The 13038-nt window shown below is 46.1% G+C and overlaps 1 long non-coding RNA gene across 1 annotated transcript in view; it reads right to left on the minus strand.

The window, feature by feature from the left end:
* Window positions 1-12631, minus strand: part of LOC138294241 (uncharacterized) — a 159907-nt gene extending 147276 nt beyond the window's left edge. Inside the window, exon 1 of the long non-coding RNA XR_011203295.1 lies at window positions 12563-12631. This is a non-coding gene — a long non-coding RNA (uncharacterized lncRNA). The remainder of the gene's footprint in view (window positions 1-12562) is intronic.
* Between the last annotated feature and the right edge of the window lie 407 nt (window positions 12632-13038).

Below are 13038 nucleotides of genomic sequence, written 5' to 3' on the forward strand. Positions count from 1 at the left end.
TAAGATGCAGGTCAAAACCATTAAAATGCAAGTATATGTTCAGGTATCACTGTAAAGTGATAGAGAGTGTCTTAAGTCTTTTAAAAGCAAAGAAAGCTTCTTTCAAGCACAAAGTACCTGGTTTGCATGCAAAATCTCCGCAAAGAACCGCAGAGGAGGAGATGCGTGGAAACAAAGGGGTGTGCGTCGATTTCTTGGGCCACACACGGCGATGCGTCATTTAGTATTCACCCAGGGACGCCTGTGCGTCGATTTCCGGCGCTCGGTCATGGATCAGTCTTTCAACGAATATTTACACTATTGGAAGATGAATGGGTTCAGAGATTCTAAAAGCAACACCATTAAGCATAAAATGTTGTGGGGTAAGGTTGCGGATCTGAAGGATACGCTTCCTAAAGTCCATGTTGTGCATACACTTGGACACCAGCGCATTGGAATACACGTTGCTGGGAATACTTTGGCTGATGAAGCCGCGAAGTCGGCAGTGGCTGTCGCCACTGTGGCCGCAGTGACTCGTTCGAGTTCAAAACCAGACACAGAAATTTCAGCTGCCATACAAGCTACTGCTGATGGCACGCCCTTTCCTAAAGGATTTCCTTCAAAATATAGTTACTGCTTGAATGGTGCGCTAAATGCTACTGTTACAATTCCAGGCATTGGTGTACGTGAAATTCCCAATAAAATTGAGAGACCTCGATTAATTTCTGCAGCACATGAGGGGGTGGCTTCTGCACATGCTGGGGTGGCTGCCACAATTTCACTTTTACAGGCTCGTTACTGGTGGCCTGGTCTCTATAAGGAGACGAAACAGTATGTCCTTTGTTGTGACATTTGTCAACAAATTAAGACATCGTCGGCTAGACGCCCGCAGCAGACGCCCCTTCTGATTTCAAACAAACCATTACAGTGTGTGTACTTGGATCATTGTGGTCCGCTGACACCAGATAGTGCATACAAATATATATTGGTTGCTGTAGATTCGTGCTCCAGATTTGTATGGGTATGGCCACAACGCTCGGCTGACGCTCGCACTGTTATTAAAGATTTGCGCATCTTTGTCGATATATTTGCAGTTGCGGCTTTTCATTCGGACCAGGGCCCTGCTTTTGCCTCTAAGGCATTCAGGGACACCATGGCTTCGTTGGGGGTCCAACTCCAATTCTCGTCTCCATTTCATCCCGAGGGAAATTCTGTCGTGGAGCGTTTAAATCGTGATTTAAAGCAGTCCTTAACGGCCAGAGTTATAGGTACGGGTCGTGGTTGGCTAGCCCACCTATATGGAGTACAGAGAGCACTTAATAACTTGCCTAGAAGGTCACTGGGGGGTCGTACTTCATATGAGTGCCTGTTCGGAACACGAATGTATGTTCCTGATCTAGATGGTCCTGGTGTGGAGGCGGCAGATACGCCCTTTGACATAAATGATCGTGTCACTGTTTTGCAGGATTTACAACAATTCCGTGAAGATAACTCTTCTGCCAATGCTGCCTCCTCAGGAATTAAGGATGAGCCAGTAACACCTACTGGTTGGATACCCAGGATTGGGGATCTGGTGCGTGAAAAGGTCGCAGTTAAAAAAGAATTTGGTCCTTCTTATCGAGAACCTGTCCCTGTGTTAGGGGTAAGCGGCACGAGAACTGTGATTTTACCGCCGCTGCAAGGGGCCAAAGGAAATCGCTTTGTTTCCATTGATAATGTCAAGTTACAACATGTGGCCGATTCTGCACAGCAAACCAAGGGGGACACCCAGTAGTTCCGGAATCCCTCTCACTACTGGGGATGAGGTCCCGCTGCAGGTGATTTTCACCGACACTGTTTCCTCTCCGAGCTTGGGGAGGGTGGATGATGATCTTGCGATCGTTCCACCGACGGCGATTAATATGGAATCTTGTGATCAAATTGCTGTACGTTCTACTGATGTTTCTGAACATGTGGTTTATAGCGTGCCACGGCGGGAGCCTCTGTCTGCTTCTTCGTTCAGAGTTGCACCTTTTGCTAGAACTGCTTCTGGCTGCTTCAACGACGCTGATAATGATGGGTCCGGCTCCTCGTCTTCGATGTCTTCTGTCCACGGTCCACGACGGCTGCTGGGATGGCTTAAACGAACATATTTTGTTTTTCCTTGGAACTATTTTTGGCTATTTTTGGCCGTGATGACTATATTATTATGGTTGGGATTTGTGGTTACTTTTTTTCTGATAATACATGGTCATTTTCTTCCTGATCGATCTGACATTGAGCACGTGGAGACTGAGTTGAAACCACATTTATCGTCTCATATGGTTCGAAGAGACTTGTCCACAGTGAACATTTCTGCTATACCAGTTCCGGATGGAATTGTGTGGGATAAAGTAATGTTTGATATATATGGTCCCACTGAATTGATTCAAATACCGTATGTCCTCAAATTATCAATGAATGATATTGTTATACCTGGCATTGTTTCTGATGATTGGGATGTGAAGACAGTAGATTCTATGCTAACGGATTTGCAATATTATACTGTCTATGACGATGAAGATGCTTACCAGTTTAGAGATAATCATGGTGACATGTTTTGTTACAACTATTATGGACACCACTTTATTCATAAAGCTAGTAGCCCTAAGTCCATGTTTAATTATGTGCAATGGGAACATTGCTCGACTCCTCCACAAGGGAGTTAAAAAACGTATTATGACAAATTTGCATATTTTACTGGGCATGATCCGCGTAATGCTAGGTCCTACTATTTTAAAGTTACACCGTATTCTAATAAGCAAATGTTATTGACCGATACTAAATTACTGTATTCTAATTTGTTTGTATCTAAACTGTCGGTCGAAGGATATGAATACTGGTTGAAAACTGTTGACTTGAAAAGTGTTTGGGGTACGAAAAATTGGCAAATGCGAGGCAGGGACACGTTATTTAGAGCATGTATTATCCCTGTGCAGATGATTTTCCTCAATGACACAGTACAACAGACTAGCTGTTTGGGCTTAGCGACAATTAAGGAGTTAACTTTGCCTAGTATACCTGTCCCTTCTAAATTACAAAATTGGCAGCACTATATGAATGCTACGTTCGGTGACTTTACACATTGGGTCCAGAATGGTACACTTAACACTTCATCGTTACATCCAGGCGGGTGGTTATTATGGCCTGTAGACACTAATATGTGTCATCAACGTTTTGTCACCTCTTCAGGGGGGTTTAGGACTAGTAGGGCAGACCCTCGTTACGTTTCACCAGAACATGCTGATATTATAACTACATACAGTGTGGGGAAGCTTTGTCAGCAATGGTTGAAGTCCTCCACGCTGGATGCAGTTAAGTCACATCTCATGTTACTGTCTAATAATACTGATTTACAAGATTTTTTGTCAGGTCCCAGAGTACCACGGAAGAAAAGGTTCTTATACGAGGTTTATAATGAGATTTGGAAGCTTTCACAACAAGAGGCTGCAGCCCGGTTGAGGCAGATTGATCAAGCAAATCTGATGCAGACTTTGTCTGTTGTTGATAATGGCATGCATACCCTTTCTGAACGTGTTTACATGATTGACAGCATTGTGTCCTCTGCTATTGACATTATTAAATCGGACATGTCTTCTTTATATCATGGGCAGAGTCAGACGCGGTCCATCATGCAGCTGGGTTGGACTCTTCAGACATTGAAGGCGGGTCGCGTTCCATGGCAGCACGTTCGTGCCAGGGAGATCTTTATCTCTTTTAATTTGACTCGTCAACAACAACTGATGGCTAAAAAGGAAGCGACATATGTTATGTTAAATATTGAAAAATTAGAGAAACTGCCTTTCACGGTAGCTGAGATTCCGTCAGCTGAATGGTTGATCCATGGGGTTATTAATTTGCCTATCTCTACTTTGCAATTTACTTTGTGTTTGAAGCATATTCCGGTGGGTAGATATGAACTATTGGGAGACAGTTACATACACGAGGTGTGGGACCTTCCCTTTCAGTACAGATGTGTTAATGGTTTGAAGGAGGTTTTTCTTAGCGGCAGCGAATGCGAAGCTTCTGTCAGCCATTCAATGGTTTGTAAACAGCTGTCCTTGCACGGGGCGTGTAATGCTTCGATTGCTAACTTAGCTTGTTATCTGAAGGGAGTTCCAGTCCCGGTTATTAAAAACACTTTCCAGATGCTTTCTAACGGCAGTTACATTGTTCTTAACAGCGCACGCTGCTGTGGCATGCGTGCCGGAATAGTTTACATCGTCGTTGTCAACAAGGCCGTTACGTGCTGCGGGAATGTGTTGTTTCCCCCCACTCAAATTAGGGAGGTAGCGGACATCTGGCCTCATATTGCTACTTCCAAGGTTGATTTCGACAAGTTGAGTCGGCTAAAAGCTTTATTGTTTCAAAAGCATGTGGCCCTTACATCTGCTAGCGAGACCTACGCACTTCAGGTGGCAAGGTCATCGGCGGAGATACAGTCCCTTTTGAATACTAACTTTCCGACTCACTTCGGTGAACTTGTGGGACGTATATTTAATGCATCCAGCACTGCTGGTATAGAGAGTCCTCTCTATAAGCAAACAGCAGGCATGGCAAGAGGACGTCCCACTTACACCTCATGGCCTCAGGTAGGCCACTGATCATGCCTTTCCGGATCTTGTTGAATCTCTCAACAAGCCCATTGGATTGAGGATGATAAGGGGTGGTAAACCGGTAGGTCACCCCACACTCATGCCACAAGAACTTCATGTACGCAGAAATTAAGTTTGTGCCCCTGTCTGACACAACATCCTTAGGGAATCCAGACCCTAAGGTTACTGTCCTTTGACATTCAAGTGGCAGGCCCTCCACCCTCCCAGTCCAGGAAGACACATTCAAAATGCAGATGTATGCAAGTGAGGCTGAGTATCCTGTGTTTGGGGTGTGTCTGAGTGAATGCACAAGGGAGCTGTCAACTAACCCCAGACAGACGTGGATTGTAAGGCACAGAAAGATTTAAGTGCAGAGAAAAGATCACTTTCTAAAAGTGGCATTTCTAAAATAGTAATATTAAATCCAACTTCACACGTCAGCAGGATGTTGGATCACCATTTTGGCCATACTAAATATGACCTACTCCTTTCAGATCAGCAGCTACCACTCAAACAATGTATGAGGGCAGTACCAATGTTAGCCTATGAAGGGAGCAGGCCTCACAGTAGTGTAAAAACAAATTTAGGAGTTTTACACTACCAGGACATGTAAACTACACAGGTACATGTCCTGCCTTTTGCCTACACAGCACCCTGCCCTATGGGTTACCTAGGGCATATCTTAGGGGTGTTGTATTGTAGAAAATGGGGAGTGGTAGACTTGGCAAGTACTTTTAAATGCCAATTTAAATTGGCAGTAAAACTGCACACACAGGCCTTGCAATGGCAGGTCTGAGACAAGGTTAAGGGGCTTCTTAAGTGGGTGGCATAATCAGTGCTGCAGGCTCACTAGTAGCATTTAATCTACAGGCCCTGGGCACATACAGTGCACCCTACTAGGGACTTATAAATACATTAAATAGTCCCATTGGGTATGTTTCAATGTTACCATGTTTAAAGGGAGAAAGCATATGCATTTTAGCACTGGTTAGAGGGTAAAGTGTGCATAGTCTTAAAACCAGCAAAAACAGTATCTAAAAAGTGGAGGGAGGCAGGCAAAAAGCTAGGGGTGACCACCCTAAGGCTGTCAGGTCTAACAACATTGCATTAAACATAAAAGGCCAATAACAAAGAAATCCTCTGGATCACCTGCAGTGTGTCCTGTGCCTGTTGCATTTGTTGATGTCTGTCTGAGTTATGAAGGACAAGGCCAAAGTTGGCATAATGGAATAAAAACATGTCAAGACTTCTTAAGATGTCCAGTGTTAAATGAGGGATTATTCAAATTCTACAATCAATAAAGAACATTGGCTCTTAACGACTTGAAGTGCATGCTGCAAAACTGAAGAGCACTTTCCTTATTGGTCGTGAAATATGAGGGAAGGGCGTAGATCCATACACATACCTGTTTCTTACAAACTACTTTATGAAATGTTAGCGCAGGGCGGCAAGTCATCTTGCTGCACTGCCCTGTGTCAAAAGTAAAAGGCAGGAATGCACCATATTTATCTGATTCAGGACATTCCTGTTCCTTCCAACTGCTCTGGCACTGTTCTGGTTGCCTAGTACCAACACAGGCACCCTTGCACCATGGTGCAAGGGTGTCTGCATTGTCAAAGGTTAGTTTTTGTGCAGGAAGGGGCATCTTCCCGCAAAAAAACAATCCCAGGAGCCTGTTTCCTCTTTCTATGTGTGCTGCAGAATGCAGCACACAGCACACATAGAAAGAGTTAAAAACTTGGAGAAATTAGGATATTTCTCCTCATTGCGCCTCCCCAGGGGAGGTGTAACGTTTTGGCGCATCCCCACATTTATAGGCTCTTGTAAATCTAAGGATGCGTCAAAATTTAATGGTTGTTGCATGGGAAAACCCACCGCAACGCCCATGGAATGCCTTCCTGGCAAAGAGTAAGGCAACACAGCGACTTGCGCTGCTTTGCCTTACCCCCATATCTATGAGGCCACTCATAGCCTTCTGGGACTGGTGCACCTCGATGAAATGAAAGAGAAACACAAAGAAAAAGATTCATAGCACCCCATACCAAGATGGATCCCCAGATCAGACTCTCTACAGAACATTTCCAGGTCAACAGTACCGGAGTCAGTATAAGTAGTTGTAAACATTGCTGTTTGCAGCTTGACAGCAGTTCATGTTTCATAGCTTTGTACTCCACATGTCTAGTCTGGAGCGGGTCTTCAGTTTGCTGCTGGTTATGTTATGTTTGTGTTGCTCTTGCAGTATCAGACACTCCACTTAAAACTTTGGGCCATATTTATACTCTGTTTGCGCCGGATTTGCGTTGTTTTTTTTTACGCAAATCCGACGCAAAACGAACTCCATATTTATACTCTGGCGTTAGACGCGTCTAGCGTCAAAGTTCATGGAGTTTGCGTCATTTTTTAGCGTGGACACCTTCCTTGCGTTAATGATATGCAAGGTAGGCGTTCCCTACTAAAAAATGACTCCGAGGCATGTGCGTCGTATTTATACTCCCGGGCAAAAATGACGCCCGGGAGTGGGCGGGTCAAAAAAAATGACGTCCAGCCGCGTTTGCGTCATTTTTTTAACGCCTGCTCAGGGCAGGCGTTAAGGGACCTGTGGGCTCGGAAGGAGCCCAGAGGTGCCCTCCCATGCCCCCAGGGACACCCCCTGCCACCCTTGCCCACCCCAGGAGGACGCCCAAGGATGGAGGGACCCATCCCAGGGAAGTTAAGGTAAGTTCAGGTAGGTATTTTTTTTTTTTTTTTTTGTGGCATAGGGGGGCCTGATTTGTGCCCCCCTACATGCCACTATGCCCAATGACCATGCCCAGGGGACATAAGTCCCCTGGGCATGGCCATTGGGCAAGGGGGCATGACTCCTGTCTTTGCTAAGACAGGAGTCATTTCAATGGGGGTTGGGAGTCAATAAAAAGCGGCGCAATTCGGGTTGAGGCGAAAATTTTGCCTCAGCCTGACTTGCCCCATTTTTTGACGCCCAAGCTCCATATTCCCCTATGCCGGCGCTGCCTGGTGTAAGTCATTTTTTTTTACGCACACCAGGCAGCTGCGCCGGCTAACGTCATTGAATAAATACGGCGCCCGCATGGCGCTTCAGAATGGCGTTAGCCGGCGTAAAAGTTTTTGACGCACAACTGCGTTGGCGCAGTTGTGCGTCGAAAAGTATAAATATGGCTCTTTGTGCTCTGCTTTTCAGTCTTCTGATTCACTGTATTCATTCCTACCTCTGGGGCTCTTCCTGGTGATCTCCCCCCCTCCCCCCACTCCTGCACTCTGTTATGTTGCATCAGGAATCCGGGATGAGAGAGACGCACAAATCAATTCTTTGCAACAGGTTTGTGTTACTTTTGTAACCCAAACCTGGGGCAAGATGTTGTGCTGGTCTTTACTTTCCAACGCAAATCAGGATTTGCTTTGGAAAGCTGGCCACAGTAACACAAAGTTGTGCTATGTGCTACCTTGTGTTACCGTATAATAAGGGGGCGTTCCATTTGTGGTACATTGGCGTTCCCAATAAATTACCCATGGGTTTTGTAGGAAATCCCTGTCAACCAATTCTGGTAGACAGGGATTTCCTCCAAAAATGTTTACCTCCTCGAAAAAGCCATAACTGTAGAGCACGATTGAACACTTTCCACATTATTGACAGTTGGCCTGTGTGCTGCACTGTACAGCACACACACAAAGTGGTCTGTTTGAGTGCTGGAAGGCTCCTCTTCCAGTACACATGCTTGAAATAACTCAAACACGCTTGCACTATGGTGCACAGGTGTGTGTATTGACACATGGCAGTCAGAAGTGTTCCAGCACAGCAAGCAGCTGAGACTGGCAGTAACGGGCACTGCACTGCCACCCTGAGGGGAGAGGCAAAAAGAGGGGATGAAACTAGAGCAGCGGACACTAATGGGTACTGGCTGCTCAGTGATGAAGTGGGTCATCTGTGCTTTTTTTTCTGGAGGTGAAGGGGGGTGTACTTTGAGTGTGGCCTGATACGCATGGGCTGACTGGGCGAGGTCTTTTTCCTCCCGGGGGCACAAGTTACACCAGTGGCATCGCAGTGCGGGGGTGGTGGGGTGCCAAGTTGCAATGGGATATAGAGGATTTATTGGGGTGCTTATTTTAATGGCCCAGGGCTGGGCTAACGGAGCTTCATACATTTGAATGGCTGGGGGAAGATATGCACAGTGTGGGAGTGGGCGTGAACCATTGTACGGGATCATGAGTTTCCAGGCAGGGAGGAGGAGTCAAGATATTTTCTGCCAGGTAAGTAAACTGTGAGACTGTGATAGAAGCACGCGTCTTTATTTCTGCAGGTTAGCGCTGCATTTGGAATGTGCTTTTATAGATTAAAAGCGGATCTCGCATGTTTTTTGAGTGCACTGCCATGTAATAGGCAGGAAAATTAGGGCCCCACGAAGGAAAGAAGGAATGTGCTGGCCCTGGAACAAGAAAGAAGACAGGTAGGATTGTGGCTTTACGTTTATGCTACTAGCGCTAGTCATTGTCAAGGGTAACTACTATACATTACAGTTCTGGACAGTCACTCATTCCTGACCCTTTTGGTTTCCCGAATAATGCTTCTATAACGTGTTTACATTCATTAATTTGTCAAGCGCATGCTCAAGACATGTTTAGAGACACGCGGTGCAAAGTGGCCACTTTGATTTACAAACATCGACCAACAGGTCAATTGAGTAAGGCAGCAAAGGGTGGCTTTTTAGGGTTGAGTGCAAAGAGCTGTGTCCCTGGTGTAATCTCTCTGGGTTTTTAACCCCGCCCACCGCACGCCCATCAGTTTGTTTGGTTCGTGGGCTTGCCTTTTAAAATTCGCTTCATTTAATTAGTGAAAGGCATGCATACCTCATGCCTTTTGCTGTGTTAGGCCTGCCTCGAGCGCACCGGCCAACTACTGAACACATACGAGGCTCCATACTTTCCGTATGGTTTCTGGACTACCTTTTCTTTTTAATTCGTAAGCAGCGCGATCTCCCTGGGCAGTAGTCAAGTGCTTTTGCATGAGGTCGACCCTGTTACATGGATATTTGCATTTTTGCTGGTTACATGGATAATTGCACTTTTGCCAATGCTAAACTCCAGGAAACGAAAGACCCATTGCATTGCAAATGCTTATTAACCCGTGTATCTTCAGACTCTCTGAGTTATGACTCCCATGTCTTTAAAAATGATATTCTTCCGAATCAATTGGGCATACATTTTCATTGTGTTTATTGCTCTCTGCACTGCTGCACCAGGTAAATATTTCTTAATGAGCCTTAGCCTCATGATCGAACTGGCCATTTGATGGTGCCCCAGTAAACCCTAGATTATTCTATTCAGGGGAGGCCCTCTTCCCTCTATTTTACTGCTGCACGGAGCACCATTCCATGGGAGACACTGCTCTGAGATTTGAAGTGGTTAACAGAGCAGTGTAATTCGTAGTCTTTGGAAAGCTACTGACAAAGCTCTGGCTGTCCCTCGTAAATGTAAATCTCCACAGCCCCTGCACACAGTGACACCTGAGGGTGCTGAACACCACCAAATGGGAATAAGAGGACTTAGATGTATTTTTTCTTTTTTTTTTTACATGGCTGGGGTTGTCATCCATGTAGAACTCTGTTGTGGTAACTTCTCAGCTTTATATGAAAGTAGCAATGTATATTACTGCAGACATCTAGACTGTGAATACCCACCTGTGCTGTTTCTAGAGGCAGTAGAAGGATTAGACGGGCACCCATTTCCTTGAATTCTTTCACTCAGATGATCAAATCAGACCTGTGGCTGCTTTCATATAGCTAAACTGTAGTGTGTATCCTCAGTCATAAAAATAAAAACAAATCCTCAGAATCCTTTGAGGCTTTTTCGTGAGCTGGTAAGAGGTGTGGAAAGACAGGATGGCTGATAAATGTCCTCCCTCCTTGAGGCATCCTGTAGAAGTTGTTGAGTGGAATGTGAAGTGAGGAGGGGTCTAGTGGTGTTTATGGATGATTAGAACATTGGAATGTTGGCGTTCCATTGAAAACAATGGAGTGCTCCAGGTTTCTAAAGGGCAGTAGAAGCCCAGAGCTCCAACATTCCAATGTTGTCATTCACAACTGTTGCTGTGAACAAAGGCCTCATGGAGCCCCCTCAGCTCTGTGAGGCCTTTGTTTTATTTATTAGAACATTTTGCACTCTAGTGGCAGAATGTTCTAATAGCTTTCTAGCTCTCCGTAGCTGAGATATAACGGCGTTAAAGTCCTGCTCCCTTGTTAAAGGTCCTTGCCTTCAGCTCGGGCCTTTAACGCTGGAGTGAGCCTTTAATGGCCTGTATAGCCTGCTACGGTGGGCTATAAGGCTATATTGTGGAATGCTGGGTGGACAGTTGGAGGGGAGACTTTACTGGGGAAAGAAATACTGCTCTGGATAGAGCCTGCATTAAGGAATAAACTACTTTTCTTTCCTGGCATGCCTCTCTAGTGGATTATTAGGAAATTACTATACATCCACTCAGTCACAGAGTCCTCTCCTCTTTTAGAAAGTGTACTGTAATTATTTCTTCCCAGTGCTGGCTCTTAACAGGTTCAAAGCTCCAGTACCTTGGAGCCAGGCACAGGACTCAGACACAGGACTCACCCACAGACACAGGACACACTCACAGAAGCAGGACTCACCAACAGGGATGCCACCTCGAACAGCATCCACATAACTCTGCAGAACCCTGAGTAGGGCTTGGAAGCAGCCACAAACAGACTTCAGGTTGTCCGTGTGAGCCCCGAAAGGAGCGTGTTTGCTTCCAGGCTGTGTTTGACCTGGACCTTTTTACAGGGTTGTCCCCAAGCTTTTTGCCTAATTTCTCTTATTTTTTCTGACCTGTTTTTGCTAGTTTTAGGACTCTAAGCACTTTACCACTGCTGACGAGCTAAAGTGCAAGTGCTCTCTGTTTAAATTGTACAGATGATTGGGATTGGTTTATCCATGATTGGTACATTTGATTTACTAGTAAAAGTGCACTAGAGGTGCCCAGGGCCTGTAAATCAAATGCTACTATTGGGCCTGCAGCACTGATTGTGCCACTCACAAGTAGCCCTGTAAACATGTCTCAGACCTGCCACAAAAAGTGTCTGTGTGGGCAGTTTTGCACTGACGATTCGACCTGGCAAGTGTACCCACTTGCCAGGCCCAAACCTTCCATCTTACCTCATGTAAGTCACCCCTAAGGTAGGCCCTAGGTAGCCCCATGGGCAGGGTGCAGTGTATTTAAGAGGTAGGACATGTACTGGTGTTGTACATGTTCTGATAGTGAAATACTGCCAAATTAGTTTTTCACTATTGCAAGGCCTATCTCTCCCATAGGTTAACATGGTGTGATCGGGTGGACCCGAACACATCCTCGGCAGCGGCAGGCACTGATGTGTCGGGTATTCCCGACACGTCACTTCCGCGTTCCCACGTTTCCGTGGGAACGCTCTCAGAACGAGGACAGCGTTTCCCGGTTGCCGGGGAAACGCCACAGGTCTTCCAGGCCGCGGAGTTGAAAGAGGAGACAGGACGCAGAGACGGGGAGAGGAGAGGAGCGAGCGGGGAAACCCGAGAACACCAACCCGAGGAGCATATCGTTGGAGAGGAGACCCTGACCGGATACGAGTGTGAGGAGAAGGAGAGTGTCGACGGAGGAGCACCAGAGGCACAACGCCCAGGAGCCAGCCACGACCCAGGAGGGTCGTGGCTTGCAAAGGTACGGACCTTGTGGGGCACAAGAGAAAGTACACAATTTAAAAAGGCACTGGGGAAGGGAACTGGGGAGAATTAAAAGGGGGGGCCGGGGAAGGCAATTGGAAAGGGCGTACCTGGGCACAGGAGGTCACATATCACGTGCACTTTAGGACGTACTATATACGGTGTCCCACCACGCTACCAGCGCACCCCCTTCCCTTTTTCCTCTTCCACTTGTTTTTGTAAAAACACAAACTCCGATGTAATTCACCACTTACCTTAGCGTTCTCCTTCTTTTCCCGGTAAATCCGCTGGAGCCATACAGGAGACCTAGGAGCCACCGACCTAAAAGACAAAGAAGAAAGAAGCAAAACCCTAATTAGAAGATTAGAAGAAGACATCCTGAAACCTTAAGAACCCTGTAACTTTATAACAGAAAAACAAGAAAAGGAAAACCTAATAAATAAATCACTTACTTTATCTCCATAACTGCTCTCCGTTGTCTTTATACCATTCCGCCTGCCACAGTGGTGTCAGAAGTGGGATCAGGCGAAAAGGGCCCTAAGGCTACCGAACGGTATAGACTATGAGCGAAAGTCCCACATTGGAGGACATGATTAAACAGCTGGCGGAAGGCCAGCGCCACTTACAGTTGGTATGGGAAGCTCACCAGCGAGAGGCGAAAGAGGACAGGGAGGCCTTACAGTCCGCCTTGAAAAGTCAAGCCACTATACTAGCGAACAACCAACTGGTA

This window comes from Pleurodeles waltl, chromosome 4_2 (assembly GCF_031143425.1).
Source record: "Pleurodeles waltl isolate 20211129_DDA chromosome 4_2, aPleWal1.hap1.20221129, whole genome shotgun sequence".
NCBI classification, from domain to species: Eukaryota; Metazoa; Chordata; class Amphibia; order Caudata; family Salamandridae; genus Pleurodeles; species Pleurodeles waltl.